Source organism: Vipera ursinii, assembly GCF_947247035.1.
Source record: "Vipera ursinii genome assembly, chromosome: 8".
Taxonomy (NCBI): Eukaryota; Metazoa; Chordata; class Lepidosauria; order Squamata; family Viperidae; genus Vipera; species Vipera ursinii.
In genome coordinates, this window is record NC_139519.1 from 5,563,396 (window position 1) to 5,578,788 (window position 15,393).

General features: G+C 44.6%; 1 protein-coding gene across 3 annotated transcripts in view; it reads left to right on the plus strand.

The window, feature by feature from the left end:
- Positions 1–8,261: 8,261 nt before the first annotated feature.
- The window catches only part of GPAT4 (glycerol-3-phosphate acyltransferase 4), a 30,128-nt gene continuing 22,996 nt past the window's right edge, over positions 8,262–15,393 (plus strand). For 2 of the 3 annotated variants that reach the window (XM_083368345.1, XM_083368342.1), the window contains exon 1: positions 8,262–8,375. The gene's annotated coding sequence lies outside the window, so the exon portion shown is untranslated. Of the gene's footprint in view, positions 8,376–14,683; positions 14,735–15,393 lie in introns of those variants that run through there. The other variant, XM_083368343.1, reaches the window with a different exon arrangement.

Genomic DNA, 15,393 nt, shown 5'->3' on the forward strand with positions numbered 1-15,393 from the left:
CCATCCAGTCAGGTAATTGCAGCCGTTTTTGACATGGGCTTATCAATCTTGGAAAGTGACTGAACATTAGCTCCCATTACACCAATGTTAGAAATGAATCTAGAATGGATGATTTAAGAGCAAATTGGAGGTAGGGTAGAAGGAGGAAGTAAGGCAACATAGTAGAATGGGGGCTGATTGGATTTAGAGAGTAAGGGAGGTAGCCATGGAAAAAATATATAAGAACAATTACTTATCCAAAGAAGAATAAAACAGTACTACACCAAGAGCCTTGGTGGAGCAGTGGGCTAATGCCTCCTTAAGTAACACCAGCTGCCTGCAATTAGTGCAGGTTCACATCCCACCAGGCTCAAGGTTGACTCAGCCTTCCATCCTTCCGAGGTAGGTAAAATGAGGACCCAGATTGTTGGGGGCAATTAAGCTGACTTTGTAATAATGCCGCTTGGGGTATGTGTGAAAGCCCTAATAAGCAGGCATATACATAGAATGAAGGCTACTGCTAAGCTTGTAAGCCTCCCTGAGTCTTCGGAGAAGGGGGGGATATAAATGGAATTTTTTAAAAAAAAAATAATCCCAGGAAGCAAGATAATATTCAGAAATGGGCTGAGCAAACAGCTCCCTGAAGTATAGGAAAGAGTGGAGGTCCAGCACACTCAGACTTACACAGACTCTGTTATTATATCCTACTGGACAACCCATGACCTCTTGGGACATTGTTTCAGGGATCTTTCCTTACCTAGACAGAAGAAACAGAATGACCGTGGTTGGACAAAAAAAAAATCAGTAGAAGACAGAAGGACTTCTGTCACGTTTCCCTATTGAGTTTCCTTGTGGGAAGATGGCAGTGAACATAAAAAAAATCTTCCTTCCTCCCTTCCTCTTTCCTCCCTCCCTCTTCCTTCCTTCCTCTTCCTCCCTCCCTCCCTCCTCTTTCTTTTCTTCCTATCTGCTTTCAGATGGATGGACTCCAAATCCAATTTCAAGGCTGGCTGGGGAGTTCTGGGAACTGAAGTCCACAAATCTGAAATATGCCAAAGTTGAGAAAGCTAGAAAGGCCCAACAGAGGCTCCACTTTCTTAGGGTCTTGCGGAAGAACAGGGTAGAACAACGGCTAATGACCCTCTTTTACCGGTCCACTATAGAGAGCGTCCTCTCGTATGGTATCGTGGTTTGGTATGCTGGTCTGACAGCCGCGGACAGGAAAGTATTACAGAGGGTGGTGAGCACAGCACAAGACATGGTGGGCTGTTCCCTGACACCACTGGATGACCTTGCCAGGGCTCGTTGCCTTGGAAGAGTAAAGAAGATTCTCAGGGATGACTCACACCCTGGACGGTATCTCTTTACTCTACTACCATCCGGTAGGAGATACAGGAATATAGCCAGCCGTACCAACAGGCTGAAAAATAGCTTTTATCCGTGGACTGTTAGGCTTTTAAATGGGACATAATCTAATGCAGAATTGACTTGGGAGGCCGGTGTGTGGTGTTGTTGGTTCACATGGTGTGGTAGGAGGGAGGGTTTGTTGTCACTGTGTGTTGGGGAGAGAGAGCAGGGGGGGGAGGCTCAGCTAATCTCAATGTACACATGTTGTACTTTGACAATAAAGGTTTATTTATTTTGAGAAACACAGCGGCAGTCAATGGGAGCTGAATTCAGTTGCAGGGGGAGGGAAACTTCATAGTAACTGGTGGACAACACAATCTCACCATCTCAATGGGCTAGGCCACGAAATAAGAGAATCAGGGCTTTTGTTTCCTAAAACGGTATTTCAAACGTAGTAAACATGGCTTCCTGTTCTTTAAAAAAAAAAACAACCATTGATGTGTTGCCAGGAAAAACCTGCTGCTATTTTGCCCACGACATTGTCATCTCCTCCACCTTTAGCTGGGTGATAATCTGAATTTTCTGCCCTTGGGTCACGGGGCTCAAATTCTCATATTGTCTGCTGGTTGTGATTAACTGGGACTGTGACAGGAAAGGCAGCAAACTGAAGTGACAACTGTCTTTCTTGAGCCAAGAGAGAACAGTTGAAAGAAAAAGCTTTTTTTGTGCCAAAGAACATGCTGTCCCACACTGCGCCCCTTCATTCTAGGCGAGGGTCATTTTTTACGTTGATCTTCAGGGTACAATGTTATTTCATCCCTTCTAAACAGAACCCTGTACTTCCTTTCCAAAATTTTGTTAATATTTCAAATTCAGCTACTGTGCGGAATTAGTAGAGGCAGCAGAACTTTTTATCAATTCAGAGCACCTCTGTGGGGAGCATTTGACTTCTTCAAAGTTCCTCCGGGCCAAAAGAGAAAGTATAGGAACAATTTAGAGTCAGTCACCAATGATTTAGTAACTTATATCCCTGACTGGTGAGAAGTTTGTATGAAAGGAAAAGAGAGTGCAAGTTAGTCTTGACCTTCAAAAGGTTTTCGTTTCAGTCAAAGCAATGCCAATTTGAAAACTGGGAGGGAAAATCTGGCATGGTTTTTATTTTGGAATTCTAAAATGAAAATAAATGACTTGAGGGTATTAAATAATTTAGTATCCAGGGAACCTAAACCCTTGTTTTTCAAATTCAGCAACTCAAATTCAAAAAATATATGGGCTTCAATTCCCAGAATTCCTTAGGTACCAAGTTTGAAAAACACTGATCTACTGTAAATTGAAACAGTCCAACTACGGTACGTATGAAGTGCTTCCCTAGGATAAACCATGGCAAAATTTTAAATTTTATTTATTTATTTAGTTACATTTATATACCGCCCTATTCCCTGAGGACTCAGGGCGGTTTACAGGGAATTAAAAAATCCACCATACAAAAGTTAAAAAACCAAATTAAAAAATATTAAATTGACCCTGTATACTTAAAACCCCAATTAAAAATTTCTCCTCAGCCTGGGCCTGAGAGCTCAAAGAGCCAGGTCTTCAGGCCCCGGCGGAATGATTGGAGGTCGGGGGCAGTCCTCAGCTTCACCGGCAGCTGGTTCCAGAGGGCAGGCGCTCCCACTGAGAAGGCCCTATCCCTGGGTGTCACCCGCCGGCAATCTCTCACCGGCGGCACCCTGAGCAGACCCTCCCTGTGGGAGCGCACTGGGCGAAGGGCGTTTGATGCCGGCAGCAGGTGTTCCCTCAAATAGCCCGGACCCAGGCCATGTAGGGCTTTATAGGTAATAACCAGCACCTTGAATTTCACCCGGAGGGCAACCGGAAGCCAATGCAGCTCGCGGAGTAGAGGTGTTACATGGGAGTATCGGGAGACCCCCATTACAACTCGCGCGGCCGCATTCTGCACCAGTTGAAGCCTCCGAGTGGTCTTCAAGGGCAGCCCCATGTAGAGAGCGTTACAGTAGTCCAAACGGGAGGTCACAAGCGCATGAGTAACTGTGCGTCTCGGTCCAGATAGGGACGCAACTGGCGCACCAGGCGAACCTGTGCAAAAGCCCCCCTGGTCACGGCTCCTATGTGGTCTTCAAAATTGAGCCGTGAGTCCAGGAGGACGCCCAAGTTGCGAGCCCTATCAACGGGGGGTAACACCTCACCCCCCATCGTTAGAGGTGGAATAAGTTGGTTAACCCGAGATGCCGATATGCACAGCCACTCAGTCTTGGCGGGATTGAGATGAAGCCTGTTTCTCCCCATCCAGACCTGAACCGCCTCCAGGCACCGGGACATCACGGAGAGGGCATCACTGGGTTGGTTCGGGGTGGAAAGAAAAAGTTGGGTATCATCAGCGTACTGGTGATACCCCACCCCGAAACCACGAATGATCTCGCCCAGCGGCTTCATATAGATGTTGAACAGGAGAGGCGAGAGGACCGACCCCTGAGGAACTCCACAAATGAGAGACCTCGGGGTGGATCTCTGCCCTCCTGTCAACACCGACTGCGAGCGGCCCTGGAGGTAGGAGGAGAACCACCGTAAAACGGTGCCTCCCACTCCCAACCCCCTGAGACGCCGCAGCAGGATACCATGGTCGATGGTATCGAAAGCCGCAGAGAGATCTAATAGGACCAGGACAGAGGAGCAACCCCTGTCCCTAGCCCTCCAGAGATCATTCACCAGTGCGACCAATGCCGTCTCCGTGCTGTGTCCGGGCCTGAAGCCCGATTGGTACGGGTCCAGATAATCAGTTTCCTCCAGGAACAGAGGGAGCTGATGCGCCACCACACTCTCAACAACCTTCGCCAGAAAGCGAAGGTTGGAGACTGGACGATAGTTGTTTAAAACAGCCGGGTCCAAAGCAGGCTTCTTGAGAAGGGGCCTCACCACCGCCTCCTTCAAGGCGGCAGGGAAGACACCCTCCTTCAAAGAAGCAGTTATTACTGCATGGAACCAGCCTCGTGTTCCCTCCCGAGCCGCATAAGCTAGCCAGGAGGGGCACGGATCCAACAAACAGGTGGTGGTGCTCAGTCTCCCCATGATCCTGTCCACATCATCAGGGGAAACAGGGTCGAACTCAGTCCAGATAACGTGCTCAAGACCGCCTGATTCCTCCACGTCAGACTCTGCCCAGTCAGAGTCCAGACCGGTCCGGATCTGAGCGATTTTATCCGCCAGATGATGACTAAACTCCTCGGCTCGTCCCTGCAAGGGATCCTCTCTCACCTCCTGGTTAAGGAGGGAGCGAGTCACCCTAAACAGGGCGGCCGGGCGATTATCTGCGGACGCGATAAGGGCGGCAAAGTAGTTAGACTTCGCCGTCCTTATCGTCGCAAGATAAGACCTTATGAAGGTTCTTAACTGCAATCGGTCGGATTCGGATTGGCTGGATCTCCAACCGCTCTCTAGACCTCGTCTCCGACGCTTCATCTCCCGGAGCTCCACAGAGAACCATGGGGCCCAGCGGGATCTGCGCCAGGTCAGAGGTCGGATGGGTACAACGCAGTCAAGTGCCCTGGTGGCAGCCGTTTCCCAGGCCTCCACCAGAGCATCGACTGGGCTGTGGGTAAGGGTGATAGGTATAGGCCCAAGCGCCCTCTGGAACCGATCCGGGTCCATTAGGCGCCTGGGGCGGAACCACCTGGACGGTTCCGCCGCCCAGCGGCGGGGGTGGCATGACGGAAAACCAGCCTCAGGAGGTGGTGATCTGACCATGACAGGGGGTGATGGACGGGGAACCCCCTCCCAGATCATCCAACCACTGTCCAGACAGGAACACCAGGTCAAGAGTATGATCCCCCTCATGAGTTGGGCCCTCAATAACCTGGGTCAGGCCCATGGCTGTCATGGAAGCCATGAACTCCCGAGCTAACTCCGACGACCCTCCCAGTGACGGCAGGTTGAAGTCACCCAGGACTATAAGCCTGGGGAACTCCACCGCCAACCCTGAGAGGGCGTCGAGCAGCTCAGGCAGGGCTGTTGCCACACAGCTGGGCGCCAGGTATGTAAGCAACAAGCCCAACTGAACCCGAGGACCACATCTCAAGAGGAGGGATTCACTCCCGGCCATCTGGACAATGGTGGCCTCCCGGGGACACAAAGTCTCCCGAATAACCACTGCCACCCCACCACCCCTGCCCTGAGCCCGTGGCTGGTGCAGCACCCGGAAACCCGGCGGGCATAACTCGGTGAGAGGCACCCCTCCCTCCGAGCCCAGCCAAGTTTCCGTGATGCACGCTAGATCCGCACATTCCTCCTCGATCAGATCACGGATGAGGGGAGCTTTGTTAACTATGGATCTAGCGTTAAAATAGACCAACCTGAGCTCAGGGGCCTGATCACCCTCATCCCCGGGTAAGAGGGTGCTAACCGGAGGGTCGGAGCGCGCCACCGCTCGGAGATAGCGGGGGCACGATCCCAGGTGTTGATATGGCCCTCCGCGCAAACACCTGCTGCCATTCCCTATCGCCGTGGGGATTTGAAGCCCCACCCCCACATTCCCAGAACCAGCAGCCACCTCCCCCGACCCCGTCCCGTCGGGACCTCTAACAGGTCCAGACTGAGTGCCGGTTAAAGATTCCCTCCCTCCCCTCCCCTCCCTCCCCCTCCCTAACCTTTTAAAATAACCGGCTAAAAATTTTATCAGGGGCCTCTTAGTACGTCTCCACTCGAGGCCCCTAGTTAAGCCCAGCCACCTCTCGGAGCCCCAGCAAAATGCTGGTGTTAAGGTCTGTTTTTCTTTTTGTTGGTGACTGAGCCATAATTGGCTGACAATCAGACAAAGGTACTAAAAATAATGATTTTTATTATTATTTTGTATGTTTTATTGTGAGGTGCCTGGAATCATTGAGTTTCAGGTGGCATACAGATTTAATAAATTAATTCTTAATTAATTGACAACTTCTCCATTTTCTTGTTTATTTTCCCCATTTCCCCCCTCTTTTTTCCCTTTACTGTATTTCAAAATTGCTAAATTTGTTTTATTCATTATTTTTTCTTTTATTACTACATATAAAACCCATGCATCCTTATTTATTTTCTATGCTGCCTACCTTCTCTATAAGGGTGACTCTGGGAAGCTATTCATTTATACCCATACAAACATATACAAAAAGCAACAATATGATGAAAATTTTAACAATAAGTAACTTAGCTTAAGACCTTTTTTGTAAACTTTTACTGTAAAACAAATACTTTGATGTATGTTCTTCATACTTTCATTATTTTAATTTAATTCTGAAGAAGTCAAATAAATGAAAACACTTGTAACACCTAATATCTAAAACTAATTAATATTGGGAGAACATCCACTTTCCCCCTCTATTTTAAACCTTCTAAGGCACCTAACAAAATAGTAACAATCTAAGTGTACTTTATACAGTATCATTGTACTGAAATAATATTGTATCAAAACTAAGGTTTTAATGGAGATTGTCTAGATCAGCAGTGAGCCACCTTGATAACTTTAGGACCTGAAGACTTCAACTCCCAGAATTCTCTCCAGTCAACAAGGGTTGCCAAGGTTGGACACCCCTGGTCAAGATCAACATTTTTTTTTAATTCCATTTATATCCCGCCCTTCTCCGAAGACTCAGGGCAGCTTACAAGCTTAGCAGTAGCCTTCAGTCGATGTATATGCCTGCTTATTAGGGCTTTCACACACACCCCAAGCGGCATTATTACAAAGTCAGCTTATTGCCCCCAACAATCTGGGTCCTCATTTTACCTACCTCGGAAGGATGGAAGGCTGAGTCAACCTTGAGCCTGGTGGGACTCGAACCTGCACTAATTGCAGGCAGCTGGTGTTACTTAAGGAGGCATTAGCCCACTGCTCCACCAAGGCTTTAACATAATTATATGTTAAAGGTTGAGCTAATTCTATAAATATTTATGGTTATATTTTTAGTTCCTACACATGTCACTCATTCATTTTTCTATATATTCTTTTCTGATATTATTAGCACTTTGTCCTATCCTCTGACCCGTCTATCTATCTGTATTGTCTATTACTATCTGTATTTATTTGTCTATTACTATCTGTATTTATATAATCATCTACCTAGTATCCGTCTTTCTTTCTTTCTTTCTCTTTTCTTTCTTTCTTTTTCTTTTTCTTTCTTTCTTTTTCTTTCTTTCCTAATCAAGGAGAGAAGTGACCTGCAACTAAGGAGAAATTAACCAGTGAAACAGAGGTTGCCCTCAGACGTTGTGGGTGCTCCATCACTGGAGGCTTTTAAAAGAACAGACTGGACAGCCACTTGACTGAGATAGGGTCTCCTGCTTGAGCAGGGGGTTGGACTAGATGACCTCTAAGATCCCCTCCAGCTCTGTTATTCTATATTCTATCCTTATCTATCATCTATCTATATTGCATACAGATATCTCTACCCTTATCCTTATCTATCCTCTCTCTCTCTCTCTCTCTCTCCATTTCTCTCTCTCTCTCCCACTATCCACACAAAAGGCCAAGGCACAACACACTGGCAGCTCCTCTGCTCCAATCGGAGTCATCTGGTAAGAATTGCGGTTTTCCCATTGGTCAGCGGGCTCAAGGGCGGGACCTCAAGCACGTTCCTCCCTCTTCAGCCCACCCGCCCAGCCACCCCGCCCCCCACAGATAAAGATGACACGAGAAGTCGACGCGTCAAGGGAAAAAAGAGATGCGGGGGGGGGGGAACGGAGGGGCGAATTCTTCTGCGCAGGCGCCCTCCGGGTCTTCTTGGCTTGAGCTGCGATTGGGGGGCCGGGAGAGAGCGGCGCAGCTGGAAAGGCAGGAGGGCGGAACTGAAAAGGTCGAAGGGGCGGAGCAAACCGGGGCGGGGCCGCCTGTGGACCCGCCCTGAAACGCTGACGTTGACGGCCAAGCGCGCCTGCGCGCTAGCCCGCACGGCTCCGTCGCGGCTCCGGCATCTCTTGGCGGCGGTTTCTCCTCCGTTTTCCCTCAGCCGCGGCCGGGTGGGGAGGGGAGGGGCCGATCGGAAGAGGCAGCGGCGTGGCGGCAGGTGAGTGACCCGCCCCCGGCCACGCCCCTTGCGCGCGGCGGCTGAGGGGGGGGGGAGGCCGTCGCCCTGGGTGGGAGGGGGCGGCGGTTGCCTTGGAGACGTCGGTGGGGAGAGCCGAGAGGAAGCCCCCCCCTCCCTCCCTCCCTCTTCGGATACGGTTAGGTCCGTCTTGCCCGGCCGGCCTACCTCGCAGTGTCGTTGTGGGAATGACGTCACAAGGGAACGGTTGGGGCCTCCTCGCAAAGTGTGGTATAAATCTGACAGATAAAAAACAATGGTGTAGGGCAGGGGTCGGCAACCTCTGCTCTTTGATGACTCGTGGACTTCAACTCCCAGAATTCCTGAGCCAGCATAGCTGGCTCAGGAATTCTGGGAGTTGAAGTCCACGAGTCATCAAAGAGCCGAGGTTGCCGACCCCTGGTGTAGGGTAAGGATCAAAAATAAGGATCAAAATAACGACCCGTTGGCTCTACTAGAGAGCAAGGCTGTTCCAATCTGGGCAGCTTTTAAGATTGGTGGACTGCAATTCCCAGAATCCCCTCAGTTTTGTTACAATATTTCAGTACAACGTCGCTGTGTTGATACAATGCACTTAGATTGTTGCTATTTTATTAGGTGCCTTAGAACAGGGGTCTTCAAACTTGGCCCTTTTATGACTTGTGGACTTCAACTCCCAGAATTCCTCATCCAGGCTTGCCTGGCTGAGGAATTCTGGGAGTTGAAGTCCACGAGTCATAAAAGAGCCGAGGTTGCCGACCCCTGGTGTAGGGTAAGGATCAAAAATAAGGATCAAAATAACGACCCGTTGGCTCTACTAGAGAGCAAGGCTGTTCCAATCTGGGCAGCTTTTAAGATTGGTGGACTGCAATTCCCAGAATCCCCTCAGTTTTGTTACAATATTTCAGTACAACGACACTGTGTTGATACCATGCACTTAGATTGTTGCTATTTTATTAGGTGCCTTAGAACAGGGGTCTTCAAACTTGGCCCCTTTATGACTTGTGGACTTCAACTCCCAGAATTCCTCATCCAGGCTTGCCTGGCTGAGGAATTCTGGGAGTTGAAGTCCACGAGTCATCAAAGAGCCGAGGTTGCCGACCCCTGGTGTAGGGTAAGGATCAAAAATAAGGATCAAAATAACAACCCTTTGGCTCTACTAGAGAGCAAGGCTGTTCCAATCTGGGCAGCTTTTAAGATTGGTGGACTGCAATTCCCAGAATCCCCTCAGTTTTGTTACAATATTTCAGTACAACGACGCTGTATTGATACGATGCACTTAGATTGTTGCTATTTTATTAGGTGCCTTAGAACAGGGGTCTTCAAACTTGGCCCTTTTATGACTTGTGGACTTCAACTCCCAGAATTCCTCATCCAGGCTTGCCTGGCTGAGGAATTCTGGGAGTTGAAGTCCACAAGTCATAAAAGGGCCAAGTTTGAAGACCCCTGCCTTAGAATGTTAAAAGTAGAGAAGGGAAAAAAGTGGATGTTCTTCCCGTATTATAAGTACAGTTTTCGAAATGAAGGGTATGAGTGTTTTCATCATTTGACATTTATTTATTTATTTATTTATTTATTTATTTATTTATTTATTTATTTATTTATTTATTGGGTTTATATATTTTACAAGGCAAAATTTAAAAACAATCCAATATAAAATTAAAATAAAATTAAGTCTAGCTGCAAAGATTAAATCACAATTTTCAAATGGGTTAGTCTCAGAATGCCTTTGCATTCTTAAAAATGACTTAAGGGCCCCAAAGAGCTGTGCTTTAGGCGGGTTATAGTGAATGAGGTTTACTGCAAAGGAAATTAAAATGAAGACATTTTTTTAAAAACAATTGTTTGACTTTGCAGACCCACAGAGAAAGTCTCAGGGGCCCCCACTTGGTCCCCAAAGCACACTTTAGTAATTGCAGCTCTAGAGTACTGTGATGTTTATTAACCTTGACAACTTTAAAATACATGGCTTCAGCTGCCAGAATTCCCTAGCAAAGTCCACGCATCTTCACGCACGTTGGCCTGGGAAATCTGGGATTTGAAATCCTCCTTTAAACATGCTGGTTAGAGAATTTGGGGAGTTGAGGTCCTCATCTCTTCAAGTTGCTGAAATTTAAAAAATACTGCTTTAGAGCAGCCTTACTGTTCAAAGTGGGGGGAAGGGAATATTTATTTATTCAATTTATAAAGCCATTCATCTCACACAAGGACTCTGGCTGGCTTATAATTCAAAAAATATATATAATTAAAACAATAAAAAACATTTTAAAGCAATAAAAAGCATTTAAAAACTAAATAAAAATATATTCTAAATGAGACCAAAATCAAGTTATTTAAGCAATCTAAATCTAGGCTGATTTTTGTACCTTTTTGATTTCTTGCTATCCTATTCTCTGATTTAGGGAATAATATCTGGCTGATATCGACTCTGGGGGAACTCAGGAACCTTGCGTGTTCTTTTGGAGTATTTTGATTGGCTCCAATAACTAAATTAGCAATTTATAGAACTTTTCCCCTAATGATCAGACACAATTACAGAGGCTTTTTGTTAGAATTTTTTTTGCTATGGTAAAAATCTAATTGGAATAATTTTAATAAGCGCAATGGTATCTTATCAGTAGCAGTAATAATAATCACCTTGCTAATCAGGCGGATGGAGTGTGACATACATGGTGTAGTTCAGCATTCTCTATCTGGCATTCTTCAAATATTTGTAGATTACAACATCTGTGTCATCTCCAGTAAGCATGGCCATTGGATGTGCTTGTGGCTAGGAATGAAAGGAATTGTAGGTCAAATACAGGTGCATGAAGATTGATATAAATCAATATGGATCTATGGACTTGATGATGCAGAGAAGTAATGTACCATATTACCGTATATAGACGTAAATGATAGAAATTTCACAATTATGACAATGGTCTTGAGTGATAGAGGAAGAGAAGATACGCTGTTGATCTGGTGCCTTATGGTGTTGAGCAGGGGGTCTTCAAACTTGGCTGAAGAATTCTGGGAGTTGAAGTCCACAAGTCATAAAAGGGCCAAGTTTGAAGACCCCTGGTGTTGAGGCTCTTTAAATAAAGCAGCATGTATTTGTTTATGGATTTATAATTAAGTTTATACAAAGGGGAGCTTATATTGCTTTAAGATCCCTCCCCACTTTTCTAAAGAATTGAGAGCCAGTTTGGTCTAGTGGTTAAGGCACCAGGTTGTGAGTTCAAGTCCTGCCTTAGCCATGAAAGCCAGCTTGTGTGACTTTGGGCCAGTCCCTCTCCCTCAACCCAACACACCTTGTGGGTGGTTGTTGTGAAGAAAATAGGACGGAGAAGATGTGTTGCATATGTTCACCTTGAGTTATTTGTGATAATAATAATAAAGGCGAGATATAAATTAACCTGTCAATCAGAAGGTCGGCAGTTTGGCGGGTCGAATCCCGAGTGCCGCGTAACAGAGTGAGCGCCTGTTACTCGTCCCAGCTTCTGCCAACCTAGCAGTTTGAAAGCACGTTAAAAATGCAAGTAGAAAAATAGGGACGACGGTGGGAAGGTAACAGCGTTCCGTGCGCCTTTGGCGTCTAGTCATGCCGGCCACATGACCACGGAGACGTCCTCGGACAAGCGCTGGCTCTTCGGCTTTGAAATGGAGATGAGCACCGGCCCCTAGAGTCGGAAACGACTAGCACACATGTGCGGGGGAACCTTTACCTTTTATAAATTAACCAAATTAGTGTTAGCTTTTCGCGCCTGTGTAGTTAGTTTTTCTCCATGATGATCTGTCCCCAAGTTGGTCCTTTAGGTCTTCCAACAGTGTCCCTTGCTGCTGGTCATTCCCAACATCAGAGCCTTCTCTGGAGAACTGGGTCTTTGCATAAGGTGTCCAAAGTGGGATAAATTGAGCTTTGTGGTTTGGGTTTTGAATGAAAACTCGGGATTGATTTGTTCAGCGATCATTGGTTTGTTTTCTTGGTTGTTTCCTAGGATAGCATAAGAGAAGCTCAAAAAGCTACAATGAACTTATTGTATGGAGATACTGTTAATATTGGCAATTTCGGATGACAGATGAAACTGTTACAATGATTGAAAACAAGCCTGCCTCAGTGGGTTTCTGTTTGTTACTATATAAACAGTCACCTTAAAAGTCAGGTTGTAGGTACCCACTGAAATACACGAATACTCCAGACGGCTAGTCCAGATTCGTTAGCCATATTCCCTGTGCCATGTCTCAAATCAGCTGGTGAGAGAGCCAGAAACAGAATATCCACAATGTGTATTAATGCAAGCTGTAGAAACGGTACTGAAGCCTTTGGTGGAGGTTTTTTTTCCGGTCATTCAGCTATATAGAAAACAATAATTAGGTGTGCCTGCACTATTTAGACACAACTGGGCGTGTTTTTTTTCTTAAAACTCTTTGAGCTTCTAACATATCAGTAAGTACATTTTAAAGTACTGAATAAGTAGTTTAAAATGTAAGCTATTTTTTAACAAAAGCCCTTGCAAATTCTGCAGATATTAAAACACAGAATAATAGGATTGGAAGGGACTTTGAAGCTTTTCTAGACTCGCTCCTGTACCATTTTGGAGAAATGGTTGTCCAATCTCTTTTTGAAGACCTCCCGTGACGGAGCACCCACAACTTTTGGAGGCAACTTCTGTTCCACTGGTTTATTTTTCTCACCAGCAGGAAATTTCTCCTTAGTTCCACATTGAATCTGTTAAATTTATTTGCCACTTAAATCTTGCTGTGGGGCTACTCTAGGCAGCTTAAACAATAAAAAATGAAGAGTGTGAACAAAAGAGAAGTAAAATAATAGAACAATAAAATAGTGAAAAAGAACACAAGAACACGAACTTGTACTTACTTTGTATATATATATGTTTATACATTAATAGGAGATAGGGTGGTATCAACTATGACATTAGTGACATCCAAAAGCATGAAAAGTATGTTAACTTCATTCAGAAATAACTGTTTCAGTGAGATAAACTGTGTAACTATGTTTATAAAATTCATTGCAAGAATTCTCAGAAATATGTTGAATGGAAGATCATACTAGCACTTTTAAAAAATATTGTACATAAAACAAGCTGTGGGCTGGTTCGCGTGGTTTACATATTTGTGGCTTCTTAAATTACATCTAAGTTGATGCAATATTTTCAGTTATAGCTTACAGATGTCAATAATAATTAATATTATATGCTAAACCAAAAGCAAAGTAAGCAGAGTTATGTCTTAACCTGATATGGGAACCAAGTCAGTGAAATCTTCTAGTCTTTGTTTATTTTCAGTCAGGTAGGTGGGGAGGTTGTATTAAGCTTCCTTGCTTTTGAAAATGCCCTTTACTTGTAAATAATGTTGTTATAATTTTTTTTCTCTTTTTTACTGTCCTCTTATTATATAACTCGTCTGGAATTGGCCTCTAAATTCAATGAATTATATAAATACTCTTAAATTATCTAGGTCAGGGTTGTCAAATTTAACAGATTGCATCTACTCCCTCGTAAAAAAGAAATGCTATTTTTATTTTAGTTTGAGTGGCTTACAATAGTCTCTGCTTGGGGGGAAGGTCCAGGTTTCTCGTGAGAACTGCAGACTCCACTCACCATGCATTGGAAACATTTGTAGACTGAGCTTGTAGCAACTTGTTCCTAAGTTTTGCAGGATTGCTAATTTGGACTACAATCTTAATTACATGAAGAATCGAGAGTGTATGCTGTTTGTGCTGCTGCAAAACAAAACTTTTGTTTTCTCATTCTTTATTTGAATTTGTAAGTAGTAAACAGAAGAAGCCACAGTTTGCCCAGTTTCAACCAGTTGAGGAAGCTGGGTTCGTTGTGAAAAAAGAACTTTCAATGTTTTTCAAGAAATGTTAATATTTTAATGGGAGGTTTCATATTTATGAAAACATTTTCTCCCATAATAGATTGTCTTCTACAAATTAGCTATGATGTAAATTTTTAGGAGAGAAACAAGTAAGTTAACTCATACTTAATATACATTGAAGATACAACTTAAAGAATGCCCTGCATGAATTTTCCTCAGAACCCTTTACAAAATGTGCAAGTTCCATGGCAAATGCATAAGAGCTCTGTAGTGTGCAAAGAGTTTATTCATGGCAGAAGGATTGCAGGCTGCTGACTTAAATGGATTTGGGGCCTGAACAGAATTATTGAATCAGAACAGAGCCCCATGTAGCAGATAAAAAGAGCTCAAGATTCGCTTCCATGTAATGGCTAGCTATTTAGAAACTGCCTTTCTTAAGAATCTAAGGATAACATACTGTTGTCTTCTCTTTCACTCTCGCTCATCTGCATATTTGGATGTCACTCCAGTATTGCTGAAGACACCCAACTGAGAAATAACAAGTAACGTTTACCTTTTGTGGAGTAATGAATTTTGGACTTTAAAATGTGGGCCTTGATATGTCCTAGAAGTGACAGTTTGCCAAATTCCTCTGATCAATAAAGCAGTTTGAATTTAAAGTGCAATTGGAAACTACGGCAGGAAATATATTCCCTAAACTGGATCTGAAAATGTGTGAAAACAGAATGCTTGGTTTTTTTTCAGGCTGCAGTTATTAACGTATGGACATCAGTAAATCCCCACTTGAACTAAGTTGAACATTTTCCTTGAGACACTGGTTTTTTAAAAATATCATTAACTTCATTATCCAGCGAACGTAGATGTCAAGAAGCACATATTAAAGAATGACAGTTATGTTGGTTCATGAGGAGGAAAATAATCCAAAATGCAGTAAAGCAACCTATTTATTAGGACTAACCCAAACAGTGCAAAGGAGTGTGGTTCTCTTGAACAGTGGAGAAGTTACCAGAGCAGGGAAGAGGAGAAAGCAAACAAATCCCATATTTAGGGAAGGCATTTTAGCATCAGTTAGTCTATATACTATATAGTGTAAATCAGAGTTTTTCAAACTTGGTAACTTGAAGATGTGTGGACTTCAACTCCCAGAACATCTGGCTAAGGAATTCTGGGAGTTGAAGTCCACACATCTTAAAGTTGCCAA